The sequence below is a fragment of the Convolutriloba macropyga genome, unplaced genomic scaffold (assembly GCF_964194025.1).
Source record: "Convolutriloba macropyga unplaced genomic scaffold, txConMacr16.3 SCAFFOLD_1649, whole genome shotgun sequence".
Classification (NCBI taxonomy): Eukaryota; Metazoa; Xenacoelomorpha; order Acoela; family Convolutidae; genus Convolutriloba; species Convolutriloba macropyga.
The window spans coordinates 24,434-43,115 of NW_027453297.1; positions in this window are offsets into that span (position 1 = coordinate 24,434).

Here is an 18,682-nt window from a genome sequence, read left to right on the forward strand (position 1 = left end):
TCAAAGGTCCGAAAAGATGTAGAAAATTTTCCAAAAAGATGTAGAAGGTTTTCTGGGTCGTCACTACCTCGCTTGAGATGGTTGAAAAGAGTGATCATGTGGTTGCTAGTTCCTTTATTGTTTGGTTGAAAGTACTCCTGTGGCACAGGTCCTGTCCTAACAATGTGTGGATTCCGTAGTGTTTTCGTGGTTTGCCGGTAGTGAAGTGTCTTGGAACAGTAGCCAGAAAAGCATCAGCTCCTATGAGTATTCCATTTTTGTTGTCACGAATTTGTGAGAAATTGATTTCTGCCAGCTGATCATGTTCTCTACAAAGTCTATTCAACATTTCTGCGGGGACAGTTGGCATCTGGAACTGCTCGATGGAGGTTGCGTACACAGGAAGACTTGTCACCGGTTTTGAGCTGCGATGTGAACCAATTCCAACCATGACATCAGCTGTTGTCACTGTGTGCTCCCCATGCAGCGAAGCTAGAGGTAGTTCTATATCTTTGGGAACTCGAATTCGAAGAGCATCTGCAATGTTTTTGTGATCTCTGTATTATCACTTCCAGTGTCCAAAAATGCATAAGTATCTATGTTGAAGTCGTTTGCAGAAGAGCGTGACTGGAATTGCCTGTAGTTGAATAAAAGCTCTGACCCATGTGGGTTCCCGATTTCTGCTTCAAGTGTGGTTTTGTACCCGTGGAAGTTTTGATGAATCATCATTCAGCTCGTTGCTGGTCACTGATTGAAAGTGGGTGTTACTTCTTTCATTAGATTGCTGAGGATTGCTGTGCTGCTGATTGGCAGTTTGATGCAAGCTGTTGCTTCCATAGCTTGGATTACGAGGGTTGAAATTGGTTTGATTGTATTCCTTTCTGTTGTTGGTATTTGGCGTGTTACTGATTGTTGACGAAAGCTGGGGCGTTGTATGGCTGAAGTTTCTACCGTAGTTTGACTGCACTGGGTTGTTCCTGGATTGTAATCCCCCTTTAATTGTTGCTTGGAAGTCACTTCTCTGCGAAGTCCTGAAGTCGTTTCGATGGAGAGTTGAATGATGAAACCCATTGCATCTGTCAACAAGAAATCGAATTTACAGAATCCACTCTCATGTCTCTTCAAGCAATTGACACACAAGTTGTGATGCCTCATCAATTGCTGACGGTCAGCTACAGATTTGCTCAGGTACTCTTTGCAGCGACCAAGATTGTGATCCCCAGAGCATAGTTGACAATTTATGCTGGCTTGAAAAATTATGTTGGAGTGTTTCTGGCCTTGAGAAAGTTGTTCAACCCGGTCTGTTCTTTGTGGTCCTTGTGGAGAGACATCCTCGCAAGCCTCTGCTTATGTGCTTATCCAATCTGCAAAATCAGCCAAATTGGGTTGCTCTATTCTCATGCTCCTTACATGTTGATTCCAGCGAATCGTCATTGGTGTTGTCAACTTTTCCTTGGCAACTTTGACTACCGCAGAAGCCCTTAGGTCCAATTCAAAATGGTGAAGTCGAAAGTTCTGTACCGAACGTCTGAGAAAGGACATAAAACTTACAAAGCTGCTGGGATCATCCATTCTGGTTTTAGGCCATTGTTCAAGTTGTATGGACTAGAGAAATGGTCAAGACTAATCTTTGGTAGACTGAACGTATTCATCATCCCTTGATGATTGGTCCACTCAGCATTGTGGGGTCGCTGTATAAACTGTTGCTCAGAAAACTGCTGTGGCATGAATTTTAAGTGACGGTTAATCTCTCCGTTGGGAGCGTTCATCATTTTGTTCGTCTCTAGGAATGAGTCATCCATTTGACTACCGAACAAATGACGTGCCTGTTGCTGATCACGTGGATAGATATTGTCTGCAAACAGTTGAGTGAAATTGTCAAGCATTGCTTGAGGTTGAAATCCGGGTGTAGTACCAGATTTCCTTACACAGTGTCTGATGGTTGATCGCTTGAAGTTTTGAGGGTAGCAAAACCTTGATTTGGAACATTCACATCAAAAATCGGGCAACTCTGAACCTGTTTCGCATCTTCATTGAGGCTGCAATGCTCCTGTTTCTTACTGTTCTCTTTTGGTTTTTGCTGCTGAGCGTTGTATTTTGCTACACTTGCTCTCTCTTTTTGAAGATCACGATGACTGTTTTTGGACCGTACACCATCATGGTCATCAGAACTGAACACTTCATCCCAGCTCTCAGCGTTTTCACCTGCATTTTTCATTGGCGTTTTGCGTCTCATTCCGCTTGGTGGTTTACGTCTGATTCCCGAAACAACAACCTTGCTCCGTAGTTTGTTGGGTTCTGCCGAGGAGGTGTCGGAAGAGATGATCTTTTGATGGTTTGACCCATGAAGCAATATAATTTTTTGTTTGATTCTCAGCCATTTGCAATTTTTCCGTGCAGACTCTTCAGCAATAGTGTCAAAGTCTTCTTGTATCAACTGTTGTTCTATGAGTTCGTTAAACATGCAATCAAGCTCCGCTTTTTGCAGTAGATGTTCGTCAATGAGCTCTTGGAGGTCTGCGGCTGCTTCTGTTTGTTGCATTTGTTCGTCGTTTAGGTCTTCCGCTGCTTCCCAATCAACGACTTTGAACTTCAAGAGTTGCATGAGTTGAACCTTGGAGGTTGACTTTGTTTTGGTTTTGCTTGACATGGCTTTGGCTTGTCTCATTGGTTAATGGTTACTTAGTTTATGGATGCACGATGAACTTCACAAAAAAATTTTAATTGCACTATGAGTGTTATGAGTCACTACACTTATAGTTAGCACTTAAAGTGTTGTTAGAACGCTTACTAATAGTTTTTTTGTATCTGAATTAAATTGAATGCTAATTTTGTTGCTGTTGTGGACAACTAACAACTGTTTGGTTGCCTTATGTTTTACCAAATCTTGCTTGAATGCTGTTTATTAAATTATTTTATGCACGCTTTGCGCTATGGGGAGGGTTTTGTCTGATCACGGTCGCAAAGAAACACCCTAACCTGGGAGGATACTGTTTTACCTTTTAGAAAATTTTGTGCCCAGAAACAAAACCTTTTGCACTTGAGTGTTAGCAGGTGCAAAACTGTAAATCAGAATCAGCTAAAGTGTCTGTTTGAATGTAAAAAGGGCTTAATCAAACCCTGAAATTTTTAATGCTTTTTCGCTAGACTTAGGGTCAGAGAGTTTTAGCTGAACTAGAACGTGCTATAATCTAAGAAAGATTAGGCTTTGCTACCTATGTATATGCTCGACTATCCCCGTCGTAAGCCTATGCGTTGGTTCAAAAGGGAACCCGCAGCCTCACCCGCTCAGGCTCCAGTAAATCTTATTAGCAAATGTGGGACCTCTAGCCGCATGGACTAGAGAACTGCATGGAGTGGACTGCATCATAATGTTCGGACTGCAATGAACGATGCAGGGGTAAGTTCATCGAACTGTAACTTACTTAGAAAGCCTGACAGCCTATAAATTTGAAGTGCTAAAAAGATCATATGGAAAAATCTTTAGCACGTTCAATTCAGCTAGGTGGTGGGATTTTTTAAAGTTTTAGTGAAAAACTACAAGGCAGAAATTTTAAGTTCTCTCTGTATTGTGAGTCGATGGTTTGGTTTTAAAACCTAGGATGCGCCAAAATTTGTTATCTTTTCTTTATTCTGATCCGCCTTTAGAGATAACGACTGATTTTCAAGAGTTTATTTGCTGTGTATGTTTCTATAGGCTTGTATGCTTGTTAAATAATAGCTTACAAAGGAGTGGTTTATACCCGCATTTACGATCAAAGTTGAGTGTGGCACGATGAAACTCATGTATGATAATGAATGAAAAGATTTGGCATGGAAAGTCATGAAAAATCAAAGTTAGAGATATGTCCTTTACAGCGATTATAAATATGAACTCAATAAATTTGAACTAAATAACAAGGGGAAGGATTGGGGGGCTAAACAGTTACGGACCGTTTACAGACGACATCCCCGCAGTATTGATGAAACGCCAACAACAAATAAATATAGGAACAGTTTGAAAAATGCTTCACATAACCCCATAAATTCAGCGCTGATAGTTTTTTCAAAACATCAACACAATGATTAAAAAGCTGGCGATTTCCCGTTAACTGTTAAGGAATTAGCGCAAAATTGCGCTCTAAATGCTCTATTAAACGAAGTACTTCAAAATATTTTATTATAGAATATCAGAAATCCAGACTTTCAACCGCAACTCTATAAAGTAGACCTCACTTCAGAGAGAGGCAGAGATATAGAGGGGAAAGGCATCAGCAAGCAATGCAATGGGAAAAGAAATGAAAAATCAACTGAACAAACGCGTAGAAAAGAACCCAATGATTTTGATAGGGGCTAGAGCTGAAACCATTTGCGACGCGAAAATCAGAATGTGTTTCAAAAACGATTGCAGCGAGTCCTGATTATTCAAACAAAATCGTTATAAGTTTTTCACCACTGCGCTATCAAATCAATCGACAAAAAACAGTAATCGGAGTGCCACGCGATTGGGCGAAAATATGTAAGATGTGGAAGAAAAACAACCCTGTTGTAATATACAGGCCGAAGCTACCTATTAAAAGCGCAGAAAACTCAATCGAGTATTCTACAGAAGAAATCTCTGTCAATTGAAATGGTACATCAGCATATAGATTGATGTACAAGTGTCGTAGAGTTGCTCGTACCAGGAGCATTACGTAAACATGATCTACGTCATAAAAAATCTAGGCAGCGCATCGATATAATTTAACTCGACGATTGACAAAAAATGCAGAATAATGGTTCACATTGAGACTGTAGTTAGTATAGTGGCAAAATTTTGGCCACAGATATAGAATGGCAGCAAAATTCATGTTGTGAAACAGGAAAACGGACAAACCAATATTGAAAAAGTTCATATTGAAAAAATTCAACTTCTCAACCAAAATTGTACCTAATCTGGCAGAACTCTTTAAAACATTTAAAAATTTACTGACAAGTAAAACAACACATATCCGGAATCAAAACGCACCGAAATTCAATTGCACTGCCAAAATTGAAATCTCAGAAAAATGGAAACACCACACTTCGATCAAAATCTGAATACCAGATATAAATGTCATGTGTTCCAAAAACGTCTCAAAGTGTCGCAATTAAAGTGTAAACTGTCTGGATCTCAAATTGGCTTGATACGTATGTAGCTTTGAACATTTTATCTTTAGCTTTTTGAATACTTGAAAAGAAAAGTTTTTTTGAACCCCTTTTTGAATACTTGAAAAAAATTGAGAATCCACCAGAAGCAATAATAATAATAATAATAATAATAATAATAATAATAATAATAATAATAATAATAATAATAATAATAATAATAATAATAATAATAATAATAATAATAATAATAATAAGAATAATAATAATAATAATAATAATAATAATAATAATAATAATAATAATAATAATAATAATAATAATAATAATAATAATAATAATAATAATAATAATAATAAAGTTGTTTCCATCAGTCAATAAGTAGCTTCACAATTACCTGTACAAATACAATTATATATTTTACTGTGGGAGAGCACTATTGGGCCGATGGCCCGTTCTCAAGTGTCTCATTCAGTTTATCTGGATAAAAGTGATTCAAAATGAAAAAAGAGGAAGCATTGTTTTTCAAGGTACCACTAAACCTAGCAGTAAAAACATTATTCTGGTTTTGGAAACCCTTTGAGTTGTGATATTAAAACTCATACAACAGTCTGACTATGTCCTCATTACCCAAAATATAATTATCTAGAAATTGATGACAGAAATTTTTTGTTTCGGTATTAGATATGTTTTCAATCTTTTCGATTATTTCATCATCGTAACCTAGAAGCAATCCTAAGATCCGCCTTATCCTAACAATTATTGAAAAACCGTGAAATAGATTTTTACCTAGAGTTATTTTGTTTTTAATCAACCGCTTGCTTTTTTCAAGGCAGTTTTGCATTGAGATGCCCTTCAAAATTGGTGAAATATTACATTGTCCACTTATGTTTTTCAGTGTTTGCTTAAGTACCTCATAGGCATGTAACTCTGATGCTTAATAGATCCTATGTTTTACTCTTTCTTCGTAAGTGCTTTCAAACTTTTTTCGATGCAAAATTAGCCGCGCAATACGTTTGACAACTTTGTCTATTTCAAAATTGTTGTGAATGTTGTTGACCCGTATATCAAGACTCCGTATTGTAATATTGGTTGCATGTATGTTCTAAATGCTTTTATCATCTGTGATTCTCTCAAAAATTTTCTCAGTTTATAGAAGATAAAACAATTCGACAAAAGTTTTGTGACCACAAGCTTTGAGTGCTTTGAGAAACGTAGTTCATTATCTATCGTGATGCCCAGGTATTTGAAAATTTGTTTTTCTTCAATTTTAGTGTTTTTTAAGAATGTTCTTGACAGAACATTTTTTTAATTTTTCTTTACAAAAAGCATGCTTTTTGTTTTTTCCTTGTTCAGCGTTAGTTTATTTTTTATGAGCCAATCATTGACGTTATGGAGTGCTTTGTCGTGATCATCGTCAATTTTCGATGCAGAACTTCTGCTCTTTACGACAGTGTTATCAGCGTATAAAATAACACTCGATGTTTTCTGGGACAAACTCAAGTCATTCATGTAGATAATAAACAAAAGAGGGCCGAGAATTGAACCCTGTGGCAGGCCTAGTTCTATGAGCTTCAGTTTGGACTTTTTTCTCCAATTAAGGTGTATTGCGTTCGATCGGACAAATATGATTTGCAAATGTTGTATATTGGACCACGTAGACCATATCTATAACTTTTTTGCAGTAGAATGTTGTGATCAACAGTATCAAAAGCTTTCTCTAAGTCTAAAAAATTGCAATGGGTTTTTTCGCTGTTGTTGTGGAGATTTGATCTTATTTCCTCTATTAAGGTTGCAATGGCATCAACTGTGCTCTTCCCGTGCCTGAAGCTAAATTGTTAATCTGAGAGAATTTCAAAAACGTTTAGGTAGTTTTGAATTCGATCAAATATTATCCGCTCAAAGACTTTCCCCATTAAAAATGGTAGCAACGAAATGGGCCTGAAATTTGATGGGTCATCTTTATTTCCGTTTTTGAAGAACGGTGTAACTTTTGCAGTTTTTAAACTCTCTGGGTATTTTCCAAGTTCTGTGCATCTGTTAAACATTCGATGTAGAGGAGCTGTTAAAAAGTCAGAAATTTTTTTAATGAAAAAATAGGTCAAATTCTAGAAATCAAGGCTACATTTTTTTACAGTTGCTGATAGCGTATTTTACGTCATTTTCAGATATCGATTTTAGAAACATACCTTGACTCTGGTTTTCTATTGTAAGGGCACTTCTTGTTGAAAATTCCGCATTTAATTTTTTCCCAATGTTTGAGAAGAACTCGTTAAATTCTTCTACTTTGTTTTGTGAGCAAAAAATATCAAAGAACTCATAATTGCCGGATAAAGAACTATAAAGCTGAAAAAAGTTTTTCTGTCTTTTACTGAATTCGTTTTAAGCAGATTTTGTTTAAAAAAATGTGTTTTTTAGATTTGATGAGCAATTTTAGTGTTTTACAAGTTTTTTGAAAATTTTTGTTAGTTTGTGGACTTCCAATTGCATCTGCCAGTTTCCCACGACTGCGTTTTTTGTCGCTAAACTTTTAAACTCATGGTCAATCCAATTTTTGGTTTTTTTTTGTTAACGATGTTTTTCAGGGATGTGACTGTTTAATGCTTCAGTGAGCATTTCGTGAAATTTTTCGAAGGCGTTGTCTATTGGTAAGAGTTCTAAACTGCTTTTGTGGACCTCAAATTGATATCTGAGTTCCTTTTCGAGTTTTTCTCTTATAACTGGATTATCTAGTTTATGCCAATTGCGGCTTTTTAGAGCCTTAAGATACTTTTCTGGACTGCCATCGAGGTCAAAGAAACCTTCTACCGTGTGATGATCTGTTTTACAAGTTGATGTAACTTTTTTTTCTATCAAAAAGTTAGCAATATTGCGTCAATTAGCGTACCTCTGCCATTTAACACCCTCGTTGTCTCACTATTGTTTGATATTCTGAGACCGTTTCCGGCTAAAAGGTTTTTTAACCTTTCGGCTTTTTTGCTGTTTATTAAAAAATTAACATTAAAATTCCCACAAAGTACGTGTTCAATCATTAGGCTGTCGAGATATCTTTCAATCGTCAAGAAATTGGCTTCATTAGTGCAATTTGGTGGCATGTAGCTACATAAGACCAGATTTGTTCTTTTATGGTTTTGATGGCGACTGTTAGTAGTTGAACGGAATTCGTTTCTAATTTTTTATCTATCTGACAATTTATGTTATTTTTTAAAAAGAATGCTACACCTCCACCTCTTTTTTTACGATTGCTGGATATAATTGTTTGATATCCATTCAAAAAAACAGTTATTGTTGTAGCTAGGATTTAACCAAATCTCAGTCAGGCAAACTACTTCGGGTTTCTGAGACATGCTATTAATGTAAACTTCCAACACGTCTGGGTTCTTAGATACGGATCGAATGTTTTGAAGATTAAATTGGAACGGTCTTGGATGACAGATTCTTTTAATTGTCAATGTTGACGTAGAAACACTTTTCGTTATCAATTCGCTGCCGTTGCAGTCTGGTTTTTTCTTCTTGAATAAAACTAACAATTATTTTGATATAACAGTGCTTATTTGTTTTTTTGATTTGCTGCTTGCGGAAGTCACCAACAACAAATCAGAACATTCGGTTTTTTTGCTCTCCTGCGCCCTGCCTGCATGGTTGCGTAAATCGCAACCGACAAGCCGCCGCCTGCGGAAATCACAAGCAGAGTGCTGAAACAATTTTTAAAGACTTTTAGTTCATTTTGAGGTCATCTTATACACATATAAGCTCACTTTATAAAGTTTAGAAAAAACTTAAGAAATGGGCAAAAACAGTTTTAAAAAGAGGATCAAAAAGTTACGCACCTAAGGCTGGCGAAAAGTTTCTACCCCAAATCTTGAGTTGTGCTCAAATTATACACATTATAGAAACCAAACAAAAGTAATTGAGTTAAGTTTTAGCTTGTTATTACAGTTACTGAGTTCGTGAGAAGTCATTGGTTCTATTCCTTTTGAATATTAAGTTGTTTGTATGCAGGAGAGTTGATAGCGTTGTCGGTAGAAGATAATTCGAACTGTTTTTTTTTGTTTTATGGCATTGATTGATTCCAAACCTTCTATCTCGTTAATTTTAACAAATTTTGCTTTTTCTCTACCATTTTCAACTAAAACCGAGACTGCACAATTTTGTATTGCAGTGATCAGTTTTTGTTTATTTGCTTCATTTTTGATCTGAGCTTCATAATCTGGAAGGGGCTCATTTAGATAGATGAACTTAATGTTTATCCCGTTTTTTGTTATTCTGAGTCGTTTTCTTTTTTCGTAGACTTTTTGTTTGTCGGAAAAATAAATAAATTTGCAAATTACTGATGGCAGTTGAAACTCGGTTTCCAGAATTGGGAATAATGCGACACGTTTTGAAACTGTCCTCAGTAATTTAGACCCCAAGAATTTCTCAAAAAATTTCAAAGTTTCGTGCGTTATATTACAAACTTGTTGAGCATCGAAGGGCGGATTAACGATTAGCAGCAAGTCCTTGCGCGTGTATCTCTCTTGCGTTCTCAGACGATCATAAAAATTTTTTGCTTTGCCTTTAATTCCCTAATTTTTTCGTCCTGTATGTTATTTTTTTGCTTTCAAGAGCTCGATTTCTTTTTTCAATACACTTACTTCTGTGTCTTGAATAGTACTCACGACAACCTCTGGAGCTACGGCTGTTGAAATTGATGATGTAGCCTCGATCTCCATTGCCGAGTGATAACAATAGAAAAAAATTAATGAATTAAACAGCAAATTGAATCAAAGATAACACTCAAATTGGAATCTGTGCGATAAGACTGCAACAGCAAAGAAAGATTGTTCTTTTCAAGCAAATATATGGAGTTTTAAAGTTTTCTCACAACGTTTCACTCAAGGTCAACCGACTGTTCTTCAGCTTTAAAACGCTTTCGTCTGATAATAAATTTTATTATATATAATAAGATTAAAAAATTAGCAATCGCAATGCAAAAAATTGCAGTAGTGAAGATTTCCATGCAACACATCAAAATGATTGGGGTCTGGCCCAAACAGCAGAAAAGTTTTGGAAGCATTCCTGTAATCGAAACCTATAATCTCATCTTCCATCTTACCCTGAATGAAACAAAACTTTGTGTCAATGTGTTTGCTCTCCTTGTCCCTGATTTCGTTTTGGCACAGTTTGATAAAACTCTAGTTGTCCTCTACAATTGCTATTGGATGTTTCTGATGAAAGCCAAAATCTTCCAGAAGTTGTTTAACATACAATGCTTCTTGCACTGCTGCTGACATACCCTGATATTCTGCTTCTGATGACGAAAAAACAACTGTGGCCTGCTTCTTGACGCCCCTGCTGAGTGCTGCATTGGGCTTGAAAAAACACCCCGTCGTTATTGTTGATTTCTTGTCGCTGACATCAGCAGACCAGTCTGCATCCTCTTGCCTCTTTTGTTTTGTTAAGTTTTAAATCTCTTGAATCTTGAAGATATCCAAGGAGTCGTTTTCCGCATAGCCTGTCTTGATTGGTAGGTGCATTCAGTTGTCTGGACAGATTGTCGACTGTGAACATGATGTCTGACCTCGTCTGTTTGGACCAATATAGAAGTGATCCCTCCAAGCTTCTATAGATCATTTGATCCATTTCATCGTCTCCGGTCTTTGCTGACTGAAGTTCCAAATTCAAGTCTACTGGACTTCTGGAAGGTTTGCTTTGATCCATCTGAAATCGCCCAAGCAACGTTTCTCTGTAGCGTTTTCGGTTGCCTGTGACTTTGCCCTCCTTCCGTTTGATTTTTAGACCCAAGAGCAAGTGTAGTCTCCCTCTGTCTTCAATGTGATGTGTTGCCTTGAGCAGCTTCTTGAATTGGGACATCATTGTCATGCTTCTTGATGCTATTATGAAATCGTCAACCCAGATCAATATGAAGGTGTGGCCCTCTTTTTCTGCTCTCGCGAACAAGCAACGATTGTTGTTGCTTCTGGTGAACCCCTGTCTCAGTGGGATATTTGCCCAATCCTTACACCAGTAGTAATCAGCCTTTTTCAAAACGTAAATGAATTTATTTAGTCGACATACCAACTTGCCTCCATATGATCCATGTTATACAAGCAACTGTGGCTGTTCCAGATAGACTTCTCCCTCGCATGGTTATTGCAGGAAAACGGTCTTGACATCAAACTGTTTCATCATTTGGCCTTGCTTCGCTGATAGTTGAAATAGAATCTTAAATATCTCTGGCTTACAGGTCGACGCAGAAGTCTCGAAGTTGTCCAGTCCTTCAAAGTGCTTGAAGCACTTTGCTACAAAGCGTGCTTTGTATTTGTCATTTTGACCACTGGGTCTCAATTTCTCTTTAGAGGCCCATTTGCCCGGTATGACGTCTCTGTCTGTGGGTGGTCCTTGTAGGTTCCAAGTTTCGTTGTTTTAGAGTGCCTTGAACTCGTCCTTCAGTACCCGGTGCCACTGACCCCAATCGTCACCGCATCAGAAGCATTTTCTATTGAAACTCATTTTTTTCCCCTACTAATCTGTACAGTGCTTAGAGGAGGCAGAAATTGTGTCTAATTGAAAATAAGGCTTAATAATATATTTATATATATTAAGAATAAATAATAAGATTAAATATATATATATATATATATATATATATATATATATATATAGATATATATATATACATATATATATATATATATATATGTATATATATATATATATATATATATAGATAATAATGTTTATTATATATAACAAGATTAAAAAAAATAGCAATCGCAATGCAAAAAATTGCAGTAATGAAGATTTCTATGCAACACACCAAAAAGTCTGGGGTGTGGCCAGAACAGCAGAAAGTTTTTGGAAGCATTACTGTAATCGAAACCTTTAGTCCCATCTTCCATCTTATCCGGAGTAAAATGAAAATTTGTGTCAATGTGTTTGCTCTCCTTGTCCATGATTTCATTTTGGCACAATTTGATAAAACTCTAGTTGTCCTCTACAATTGCCATTGGATATTTCTGATGGATGCCGAAATCTTCAAGAAGTTGTTTAAGATACAATGCTTCTTGCACTGCTGCAGACATACCCTGATATTCTGCTTCTGATGACCAAAAAACACTGTGGCCTGCTTCTTGACGCCCCTGCTGAGTGGTGCATTGAGCATGAAAAAATACCCTGTTGTTATTGTGTTATTGTTGATTTTCTGTTGTTGAAATCACAAGACCAGGCTGCGCGACGTCCATTGAGCTTGAAAAAACACCCCGTCGTTATCTTTGGTTTTCTGTTGTTGACATCACCAGACCAGTATGCATCCTCTTGCCTCTTTTGTGTTGTTAAGTTTTAAGCTCTTAAACTTTGAAGATATCCTAGGATTCGTTTTCCGCATAGCCATTCTTGATTGGTAGGTGCATTCAGTTGTCTGGACAGATTGTCGACTGTGAACATGATGTCTGACCTCGTCTGTTTGGACCAATATAGAAGTGGTCCCTCCAAGCTTCTATAGATCATTTGATCCATTTCATCGTCTCCGGTCTTTGCTGACTGAAATTCCAAATTCAAGTCTACTGGACTTCTGGAAGGTTTGCCTTGATCCATCTGAAATCGCCGAAGCATCGTTTCTATGTAGCGTTTTTGGTTGTCTGTGACTTTGCCCTTTTTCCATCTGATTTTTAGACCCAGGACCAAGTAAAGCCTCCCTCTGCCTTCGTTCTGATGTTTTGCCTTGAGCAGCATCTTGAAATTGGAGATCATTGTCATGCTTCTTGATGCTATTATGATATCGTCAACCCAGACCATGATGAAGGTGTGGCCCTCTTTTTCTGCTCTCGCGAACAATCCACGATTGTTCTTGCTTCTGGTGAACCCCTGTCTCAGTAGGAAAATTGCCAAACACCTATACCAGTAGTTAGCAGCCTGTTTTAAAACGTTAATGAATTTATCTGGTCGACATAACAACTTGCCTCCATCTGATCCTTGTTATACAAAATCCTGTGGCTGTTCCAGATAGAATTCTTCCTCGCATGGTGATTGCAGGAAAGCGGTCTTGACATCAAAGTGGTTGATCGCATGGCCTTGCTTCGCTAATAGTTGAAATAGAATCTTAAATATCTCTGGCTTACGGGTAGACGCAGAAGTCTCGAAGTTGTCCAGTCCTTCAAAGTGCTTGAAGCACTTTGCTACATAGTGTGCTTTGTATTTGTCAATTTGACCACTGGGTCTCAATTTCACTTTGTAGACCAATTTGCCTGGTATGACGTCCCTGTCTGTGGGTGGTCCTTCTAGGCTCCAAGTGTCGTTGTTTTAGAGTGCCTTGAACTCGTCTTTCAGCACCCGGTGCCGCTGATCCCACCTCATCGGAAGCATTTTCTATTGAACCTCATTTTCTTTTCCTACTAATCGGTACAGTGCTGAGAGGAGGCAGAAATTTTGCCCAATTGAAAATAAGGCTCATTAATATATTGATATATAATAAGGTTAAATAATAAGATTAAATATATTTACATATAATAAATTTTTTTATATATAATAAGATTTAAAAAAGCAATCGCAATGCAACAAATTGCAGTAGTTAAGATTTCCATGCAACACACGAAAAAGACTTGGGCGTGGCCAAAACAGCACAAAGTTTTGGGAAGCATTCCTGTAATGGAAACCTATAATGTCATCTTCCATTCTACCCCGAATGAAATAAAACTTTGTGTCAATGTGTTTGTTCTCCTTGTCCAAGAGTTGCTTTTGGCACAATTTGATGAAGATCTGGCTGTCCTCTTCAATTGCTATTGAATGGTTCTGATGGATGCCGAAATCTTCCAGAAGTTGTTTAAGATACAATGCTTCTTGCACTGCTGCTGACATACCCTGACATTGTGCTTCTGATGACCAAAAAACACTGTGGCCTGCTTCTTGACGCCCCTGCTGAGTGGTGCATTGAGCATGAAAAAATACCCTGTTGTTATTGTGTTATTGTTGATTTTCTGTCGTTGAAATCACAAGACCAGTCTGCATCCTCTTATCTCTTTCGTGTTGTTAAGTTTCAAATCTCTTGAATCTTGAAGATATCCAAGGAGTCGTTTTCCGCATAGCATGTCTTGATTGGTAGTTGCATTCAGTTGTCTGGACAGATGGTCGACTGTGAACTTGCAGTCTGACCTCGTCTGTTTGGCCCAATACAGAACTGATTCCTCCAAGCTTCCGTAGATCATTTGATTCATTTCATCGTCTTCGTTGTTTGCTGACTGAAGTTACAAATTCAAGTCTACTGGACTTCTGGAGGGTTTGCTTTGATCCATCTGAAACCACTAAAGCATCGCTTTTATGTAGCTTTTATGTAGCAAGAACAATCAATGATTGTTCTTGCTTCTCTTCTGGCGAACCTTTCCTCAGTAGGAAAACTGCCAAACCCTTATATCAGTAGATAACAGCCTGTTTCAAAACGTAAATGATTTTATTTAATCGACATACCAATATGCCTTCATCTCATCTTTGTTATACAAAACTGACTGTGTATACATATCTGTGGCTGTTCCAAATAGACTTCTTCCTCGATTGGTGATTGCTGGAAAGCCGTATTGACATCAAACTTGTTCAACACATAGCCTTGCTTTGCTAATAGTTGAAGTAGAATCCTAAATGTCTGTGGCCTACAGTTAGATGCAGAAGTCTCGAAGTAGTCCGGTCTGTTAACATGTTTGAAGCCCTTTGCTACATAGCGTGCTTTTTATTCGTCAACTTGACCACTAGTTCTCAGTTTCACCTTGTAGACCTATTTTCTCGGTATGACGTCCCTGTCTGTGGGTGGTCCTTCTAGGTTCCAACTCTCGTTTTTTTAGAGTGTCTTGAACTCGTCCTTCAGTGCCCGTTGCCACTGATCCCAATCGTCATCTTGCTGGGCATTGTAGACAGTTTTGGGTGCCACATAGTCACCCTCAGTCAAAACAAGATGAATCCTGACTTCTACGGAAAAGTGCGGAACATTCTTTGCTTGTGTCCCTCGTCAATGCTCTGCACTGTCCGCTTGCTCGAGTGCCTCTTCAGCAAAACCAACGGTCTCTGACTCTGAGAAGTCCTCTGTGTCACTGTCTTCCAGTGACTCAGAGTCTATGATAATCCCTCTTGTTGAACTAAATACCTCATCAAGTGCTGCTTTCTCAGTATCCGAGGCATCTCGTATCAGTGTTGTTTCTTGTGTGTTCTGGTTTTCTGCGTCAAGCCACTCTACTAATATCGCAGTAGATGTGTCTTGTTTCATTGTTGCCATCATCTTGATAACCATAATCTGGGTGCCAGAATCCCATTTGCTGTGAATCTCATCTAGTATGTAGGGTGTCTTTGTGTTGTCAGAGATTTAGCCCACTACAGGTTCCTTGCTGACCAGATCTCAAAATGCCACCAACTTGCGTGTTTTGTTTACATACACCAGTTATCTGTTGTATCCTTCAGTGTAACCCACCAATTTTCCTTCCAGTGCCTTGTCTTCAAGTTTGCTGACTTCTCTGTCGTTCTTCCTCTTGAAGACTGCGTAACGCAAAAGGATAAAAATTGAAAGTTAATTGAAAACTTAGGTGTTATACCTCAATTCATTTCTGCGGATCTCTTTTTTTCTCATCGTCTCACGGCCAATTTTTTATTCCCTGGTGCGTGAAGAATCGCTGCTCCCCACATTATTTGGGAAATCCTGAGACAATGAGCAAAAATCTTGCCATTTCCAGCAGTGCTCTATAGCACCTCTCAGCTTACCCATTCAGTTGTGGCATCTCTGATCTGTTTTGGTCATGACCTGTAGAATGCGTACATCTAATCAGTACATCTTGAACTGCTCTGAAAAAATTTTTTCTCGTTATCTTACCTCGGCTTCCTGGGCGTCCGTATATTGAGAACAAATATCTTCAGGCTGGCCAGTCTTCACTCTTCCCCTAAATAGGTCCACAAACGGAAATATCGTGTACTGGTCTGCAATCGCAATGCAGAACCAAAACTCTGACACTGACTGTACTCTGAAAGATCCCATCATGTCTGTGAACAACTTCTCCAGCTTCTCTTCTGCTTGGGTCTCTGCCACTCTTGGCACTGGAGTCTTTGTGGCCTATGCGCACACATTGCATATACCATATATGGGAGTTCCCGCACTGTCTCTAGTGCATTCCAGACCTTATTCACTTAATTCAAATGACCGAATCTCCATGCACTGTCAAGTTTCACACTGTTGGAATTTTCTTGAATTCTAGAACGCTGCGGGTTAAGTAAAACAAAATACTTTCTTGTGTTAGTTTTACCCCAGTTCCCTTCTGGAGTTTCAAGCAGCTTTTTCTTTTCTCAAAAGTGAAGCTATATCCCCACTTTGTTCAAAATGAGCGTGACAAGAGGTTTGAGGATTATTCAGTCACACACAAAAACATTTTGAGTTTGAATTGGTTCTCCTCTTTGTTTGAGGGTATGCTGACACAGCCTCTGCCCACACTTCTACAAGGCTCTCCCTCAGGATTTCTGAATACTGATTGCATGAGCATATGTAAAGGAACGCCTCAAAATTTATCGCTATGTGATCTGTACAACCACTATCCACTAGCATGCCTGCGGTCTACCACTGGGTAAGAGCGGCCCATTATTCTTCGTCTGGTTTAGCCAATGTTGGACCCAAGACAATTGATTTACGTTTGCTTTCATTTCTTTGTCTCTTGCATGCTCTTTTAGGTGACCCTTCTCACCACAAATGCTGCATTGTACTGGCTGCTTTCTCATGCAGTTCCAGCAATGTGTTCAGTGACCCCACACGCAAAGGAGTTTCCTCTCTTGTGTCCCTTCCTGAAGTCACGCTTCACTATAAGGCCCACTGAACAACTTTGTCCCTTGTGTCTCTGTGATGTGCTCTCATGGAAGTTCTGCAGTCTTCTCCTCAACTCTGTAAAGTTCGTTGCCCGGGTTGAAGCTCACCTGTATAACAAAACTTTCATGCCTCATTAGCCGACTTTTGAGGATCAAGGAGTTGAAGAAGATTTCTGAGACTGCTTCTTCTGTTTCTTGTAGCCTTTTGAGCAATTCCTGTTCTCTGATTATGAAGTTGTCTAAATCCTCAGAATCCTCAAGCTGCAGTCGAGCAGGCTTTGCAAACAAAAACACCACGGTCCGCGTGTCCGCATTCTGCTTATGCTCCATCTCCGATATTGTCTTCTCACCCACAGTCATGTCTCAACAGCATGAGTGTTGCTGCTTGTAGAGTCATTGCCAGATGGCACCAAACATTGTTTCTTTCTCCTTGATGTCCGCCACTTCCTATCATATGCATCCTTCAGAATCTTGTGGTTCTTCTTTTTATCATTTCGTGCCCATTGTCTAGTGGTGCAGGCTCATCGGTATGCTCCTCTGTCCCATGTAGTGATTTTTAGAGTCCCTTCGTTCAACTCGTCTGCATCATCTTGTGCTCCAGATTTGAAAATCCTGTGCCTTTTCGTCGCACGAAATCAGTCCTGTGCCTTTCCGAAATCACGGATACAATACATTCGCACGGGATACAATAGATAGTATGCTTTTACACTTTTTTTGAATTCATTCACATTTCCTGTGGTATCATAATCATTCAATACATGCTGGGAAGACTTCACCTTAAAAAAATCTTACTCAAATAATAGCTATCTAGATTCACTAGTTTTAACCGAATATTGATCCTAAGCACCATTTCATGACAATTCACTAATATAAATTTTGTCACTATAATCAACTTGTTCTTTTCTGAGTAATCTGGTTTGTCAAACGTTCTATCTTATAATTCTAACTAAGTTCAAGACTATAGTTTGATCGATAATCTAACAGATTCATTTCATTTTTTAAACCGCGACATTACAATCCCACAGAAACCAGTTTTGCCAGAGTTACCAGTAAACTCCAATAAGAGCAAGAAAAAAATACTTCCGAGTTTGGTACAAAATCAACAATAAAGCGCTTCAACTCTAAAAACGTCAAATTCTACTGCAACCAACGTTGTTTCATGACAACTGGATGTCAAACTCAGAATTGCAATGGTCACTTTTAAACTGAGACATAAACCAATTGCTACACTAGCACAAGAGGTCATTCAGCGATACAAGTCAACGTTAACTCCACTCTTATTGATCGAATGAAATTCCACGCGGACTGATTGTTGAAGAAAATGACAAAAAGGGTTGAGAACCGCTTGAAATTTAAATCTCAAGTACCCAATCAAAGCCAAACTAATCAAGGACAGACGATTGACGTCCTTGAACCAAAAACATTAACGTTCTCCTGGGAAAACGGAGCCCAGGTCGAGGTGTGCGTTAATGATCAGACCCATCCAGACTAAAATCGGTCATGATCAGACCCATCCAGACGATAATCTGCCATGATCAGACTTTAGCTCGTTTTTCATACGTGCTCGTTTTTGACTCGTTTTTATTTCTTCCATGATCAGACCCATCCAGACCATAATCAGCCATGAACAGACTTTAGCTCGTTTTTAGAAAATGTGCTCGTTTTTAGAAATTGTGCTCGTTTTTAGAAATTGTGCTCGTTTTTACCTCGCTTTAAAACTTTTTGCTCGTTTTTACTGCGTTTAAAAATTTTTGCTCGTTTAAAATTTTTTTCAGTAAGAAAGAATTCCAAAGTT